Source organism: Halichoerus grypus, chromosome 14, assembly GCF_964656455.1.
Source record: "Halichoerus grypus chromosome 14, mHalGry1.hap1.1, whole genome shotgun sequence".
Classification (NCBI taxonomy): Eukaryota; Metazoa; Chordata; class Mammalia; order Carnivora; family Phocidae; genus Halichoerus; species Halichoerus grypus.
The window spans coordinates 6271494-6277766 of NC_135725.1; positions in this window are offsets into that span (position 1 = coordinate 6271494).

A 6273-nucleotide genomic window follows, 5' to 3' on the forward strand; every position below is an offset into this window, starting at 1 on the left:
AATTTTAAATATTCTCCCCAATTTCAAGTCTCCATAATGGTTAATCATAATGAGTCTTCTAAGGTTTATTAAGTACTAACCAAGGCCACATTGTAAAACTTCATAGGTGGCTGCAGAACCTCACAGGCCATAAGCCACTTGGACAAAGCCAGGAAGAGCGCCATCTGAAATGCAAAGTCCAACAAAGGAGAACAAGGGCAGTACCCAGGAAATTTTAGCTCCAACAGAATGAAAAGGCATTCCCAGACACATAAGGCATCTCCCCAGACCCTGCCCTAACTCATATCCCTCTTATGCACCTCCAAAAAAGCCCTGGAGGTGGGGTTCCTGGTCCCAGAATCTGCATTCACTACCTCTGATGATATGACCACATTTTAAGTGGTACAATCTATGGTTAACCATACACACTCAAATAATCAGTTAACATCTTTAAGATATCTAATTCTCATGTTACCAAAGTCCCCCTAAAATTCTCACGAGAAACTAATTTCCTACAACGTGTGCAGAAATAACACTCATTTCACCCCTTTTAAAAAATAAGAAATATTTTTAACTAAAAGAGGTCTAAGTGAAATTTTAGTCCAAAATACAGTGGTTAAGAGATGTTTGTATGCTTAATTTATTTCTCATATAAAAAAATTTACTCTTTGTATATGTGTATCAATTAGGATTGTGTTCTCTGTAAATAACAAAGCCCTACAATGGTGGCTTCAAAGAAGCCTATGGACTAAATATCCAACCCTGAATGATGCAAGCAGGCTCCTCACACATTTCCAGTCAGCTATGCTTAGTATATGGGTCTTCTCCTTATGCCTCTCACCTCATGGTCCCAAGACGGCTGCTGCACCTCTGGATCTCAGTGTGTACTTTAGGCAGGAAAAGAAAGGAACAGAAGAAGGTTTAGTGTCTGGATCAGAAAAGCAAAGGCTTTGCCAGAAACCTCCGCATGTGTGCTTATGTTATACTGGCCATAACTGTGACACATGGACCCTGCTACCAGCAAGAGACTTGGGAAATCATTTCTAGACTCACTTATAGCCTAGAGAGTTGAGGTAAGCAAGAGAGAAGGGTCTAGAAAGAAGACTGAAGTAATCAACCTATACCTTCACTCATGTTTGCTGCTCTTGTACCTACAATGACTGTAGGTACAAGACATTAATCTTCATTAGCCTTCACTATTAACTCCATAATGATGTACTATACATTGGCTAACTGAATTAAAAAAAATTAACTCCAACTGGAGTTGGATCCAAGGGATATCACGGGAAAAAGAAAGGAGTCTTTGGAATCCAATAGACATGGGTAGGAACTGCATTCCAGCACTTAGCAGCTATATGCATGGGCACATTTATTTTTTCTCTTTAAAAAAGTATCTTTGTTTCTTTTGACTGAAAACATTTATTTATATTTTTAATTAATTCACAATTTTTAAAGCAGTTTTCATTCCAATTTTGGTATATGTGGTACCAAAGCAAATACAAAGCAGTTTTCAGTTTACAGAAAAATATAGCAAAAAGTACAGAGAGTTCTCATCTACCCTCTTGCTCACAAAAAGTTTCTCCTATTATTAACATCTTGCATTAGTGTGGTTCAGTTGCATTACCTGATGAACCAATAAAGACATATTATTATAATTATTATTTATTATTATGAAAGTCTACAGTTTGTTAGGTTTCATTCTTTGTGTTGTACATTCTGCGTTGTTTTTTTTTTTTAATTAACTGACTTTTTATCACCCTATCACCTACCATTTGTACATTTGTTATATGTAGGATATTTATTATGATTGATGAACCACCAGTCACATATCATTATCAAGCAAAGCCCACAGTCTACATTACGGTTCACACTTGGTGTTGTACATTCTAGGGTTTTGACAAATTTGTATAACATGTACCCATCCTTACAGCATCATACACAACAGTTTCCTTGCCCTAAAAATCCCTTGTGCTACATCTATTCATCCCTTCCTCCCCTCATGTCCCTGGCAACCAACCACTAATCTTTCTACTTTCTCCACTGTTTTGCCTTTCTAGAAACTCATACAGTTATCACAGTATACAGCCTTTTCAGATTATCTTCTTTTACTTAGTAATACACCTTTAAGATTCCTCCATGTCTTTTCAAGGCTCAATAGCCCTTTCTTGATAGCACTGAGTAACATTCCATTGTATAGATATATCACAGTTTATCCATTCACCTATTGAAGGACATTTTGGTTACATCCAAGATTTGGCAATTATGAATAAAGATGCTATAAATATCTGTGTGCAGGTTTTTGTGTGGACATAAGTTTACAACTCCTTTGGGTATACTAGATCATATGCTAAGAATATGTACTTTTGAAAAAAACTGATAAACTGTTCCCCAAAGTGTCTGTCCCATTTTGCATTCCCACCAGCAATGAATTAGAGGTCCTGCTACTTACTGTGTATCCTCACCAGCATTTGACATTGTCAGTGTTCTGGATTTTGGCCACTCTAATCGGTATGCAACAGTATCTCATTGTTTTAATTTGCAATTCCCTAATGATATATGATATTGAGCATCTTTTCATATCCATTATATCTTATTTGGTGGAAATGTCTGTTCATACCTTTTGCTAATCTCTTAATCGGTCTCTTTGTTTTCTTACTGTTGAATTTTAAGAGTTCTTGTATACTTTGGATACCAGTCATTTATCAGAAACGTGTTTATACATGTATAGCTTGTTGTTTCACTTCCAATGAGTGTCTTTCATAAAGAAGGCTCACGTTTTAATAAAGTCCAATGTACCAACTTTTACTTTCGTGAATCATGTTTTAGTATTATATCTAAAAGGTCACTGATGATTCACTCACAAATCAAATGAAAAATGAAATTAAATCAAATGAAAAACAGAACAAATGAAGAAAAAAGAGACAAACCAAAAAAAAACAGACTTTTAACTATAAAGAACAAACTGATGGTTACCAGAGGAGAGGTGGTTGGAGGGGTGGGGGAAATAGGTGATGGGGATTAAAGACTAAAGAGTACACTTAACTCGATGAGCAGTGAGTAATTTACAGAATTGTTGAATCACTATAGTGTACACCTAAAACTAATATAACACTGTACATTAATTATACTGTAATTAAATAAATAAAATTTTTAATAAAAATAAGAGATCATGGCAAACCCACATCACTTAGATTTTCTGCTATATTATATTCTAGGAGTTTTATAGTTTTGTATTTTTTATGGTAAAATACAAATACCATAAAATTTACCATTTTAGCCATTTTTAAGTGTACATTTTATTGGCATTAAGTGCATTCACACTGTTATACAACCATCACTACTATCCATGTCTAGAACTTTTTCATTATCTCACACTGAACCTGTGTACTCATTAAACAAGAACTCCCCATTCCATCACTGTGAGTCCCTGGTAACCACTACCCTAGTCTCTGTCTCTATGAAACTGGCTATTCCAGATACCTCATATAAGTGGAATTATATAATATTTGTCCTTCTGTGTCTGGCTTATTTCACTTACTATAATGTTTTTAAGGTTCACCCATGTTGTAGCATGTATCAGAGGTTCATTCCTTTTTATGGTATAATAATGTTTCATTGTATATACCATATTTTCTTTATCCACTCATCCATTAATGGTCATTTGGGTTATTTCCACCTTTTGGCTTTTGTGAATAATTCTGCTTATGAACATGAGTGTACAAATACCTGTTTGAGTCCCTGCTTTCAATTCTTTTGAGTACATACCTAGGAGGGGAATTACTGGATCATATGCTCATTCTATTTTTAACTTTTTGAGGAACCATCATACTGAATTCTACAGAGGCTATACCATTTTACATTCCCAATAGCAGTGCACAAGTTTTTCAATTTCTCCACATCCTTGCAAATCCTTGTTATTTTCCTTTTGGAATAACAGCCACTCTAATGAATGTGAAATAGGATCTCATTGTGCTTTTGATTTGCATTTACCTAATCACCAGTGATACTGCGAGCATCTTTTCATGTGCTTATTGGCCATCTTCTTTGGAGAAATGTCTATTCAAGTCATTCATCTATTTTAATTTGGTTATTTGTTTTTGTGTTGTTGAGTTGCAGGAGATTTCTTTATATATTCTAGAAGTTACACCTTTTCTGATGTGTAATTAGAAAATATTTTTCCCGTTCCAGTGAGTAGCTTTTTCACTCTCTTGATAGTCTTTTTTTTTTTAAGATTTTATTTATTTATTTGAGAGAGAGAATGAGAGAGAGAGCATGAGAAGGGGGAGGGCCAGAGGGAGAAGCAGACTCCCTGCTGAGCAGGGAGCCCAATGTGGGACATGATCCTGGACTCCAGGATCATGACCTGAGCCGAAGGCAGTCGCCTAACCAGCTGAGCCACCCAGGCGCCCCTCTTGATAGTCTTTTGATGCATAAAGGATTTTAAGTTTGATGTAATTAAATTTACCCATTTTTATTTTGTTTCTGTGTTTTTGGTGTCACATCTAAGAAATCATTCCAATGGAAATCAATCCAAAGCTTTTGGTGCTTTTAGTGTTACATCTAAGAAATCACTCTATTGGAAATCAACCCAATGTCATAAAGTTTTTATCCTGTGTTTTCCTCTAAGAGATTTATAGTCTTAGCTCTTACATTTAGGTCTTTGATCCATTTGAGTTAATTTTTGTGGACAGTATAAGGTAAGGGTCAAACATCATCTATTAGCATGTGGAAATCCAGTTTTTATCCACAAATTTTTGGGGGAAAAAAGTCATTTCCCCATTGAATGGCCTTGGTGTCCTTGTCAAAAATAATTTGAACATATATATGAGAGTTTATTTCTGTGCTCAGTATTCTATTCCTTTGGTCTATGTCTTTCCTAATGCCACTACCACACTAGTTGATTACTATAGCTTTACACTAAGTTTTGAAATCAATAAATACAAGACCTCCAATTCTGTTGTTTTTTCAAGATTATTTTGGCTATTCAGGGTCCCTTGAGATCTCGTATATATCTCACGATATGTTTTTCTTATTTGCAAAAAAAATTGAGATTTTGATAGGGATTACACAGACTCTGCAGATTGTTTCGGGTAGTATTGACTTTTAACAACAGTAAGTCTTTCAACCTAATGAATATGGGATGTCTTTCCATTTACTTATGTCTTCTTTAATTTCTTTCAGCAATGCTTTGTAGTTTCCACTGTACAAATCTTTTGCATCTTTCGTTAAGCTTATTCCTAAATATTACATTCTTTTTGATGCTATTTTAAATGGAATTGTTTTATTAAAAGCTAGTTTTACTGCTGACCCTGCCTACCTATGAGCTTGCAGAGGCCTCATACAGGATCCTCAACAGCACAGGGACCAAATCCTGTCCAGTGCACACACAGCAGGCAAAGTAGGTCATTGTAGCCAACTGAACTGAAGGCAAATGCAGCTCAGGCACAACAGTAGGGTGTATGCAGCCCACACGGAAGACACCCCTGGAGCACCTGGTTCTGGTGACTAGGGGGCATTGTGCTACAGGGAACCACAGGATTCCTTCTACACAAGGCCACTACTTTCAAGACCAGGAGAAGTAGCTAACCTCCCTAAATACATAGAAACAAACACAGAGTCTGGGGAGACCGAAGAATATGTCCCAAATGAAAGAATAGGACAAAATCACAGAAAAAAGCTAAATGAAATGGAGATAAGCAATATGCCTGATACAGAATTCAAAGTAATGGTCATAAAGATACTCACTGGACTTGAGAAAAGTATAAATGATCTCAGTGAAAACTTCAACAGAGGTAGAAAATATAAAAGAACCAGTTAGAGATGAAGAATTCAGTAATTGAAATAAAAAACACACTAGCGGGAATCAACAGCAGATTATAGAATGCAGAGCAGATCAATGATTTGGAACACAGGGTAATGGAAAGCAACCAAGCTAAACAGCAAAAGGAAAACAAGAATTTTTAAAAATGACAAGAGGTTAAGGGAACTCAGTGATGTCATCAAGTGTAATAACATTCACATTACAGAGATTCCCAGAAAGAGAACAGAGAGAAAAGGGGGCAGAAAATGTATTTGAAGATCTAATAGCTGAAAACTTCCCTAATCTGGGGAAAGAAACAGAAATCCAAACCCAGGAAGCACAGAGGCCCTAACAGATTAATCCATCAAGGTCCATACCAAGACCTATAGTAATTAAAATGGCAAAAAAGTAATGATAGAGAATTTTAAAAGCAGTAAGAAAAAACAGTTACACAAAGGGGAAACTCAACAAGGCTATCAGCTGATTTTTCAGCA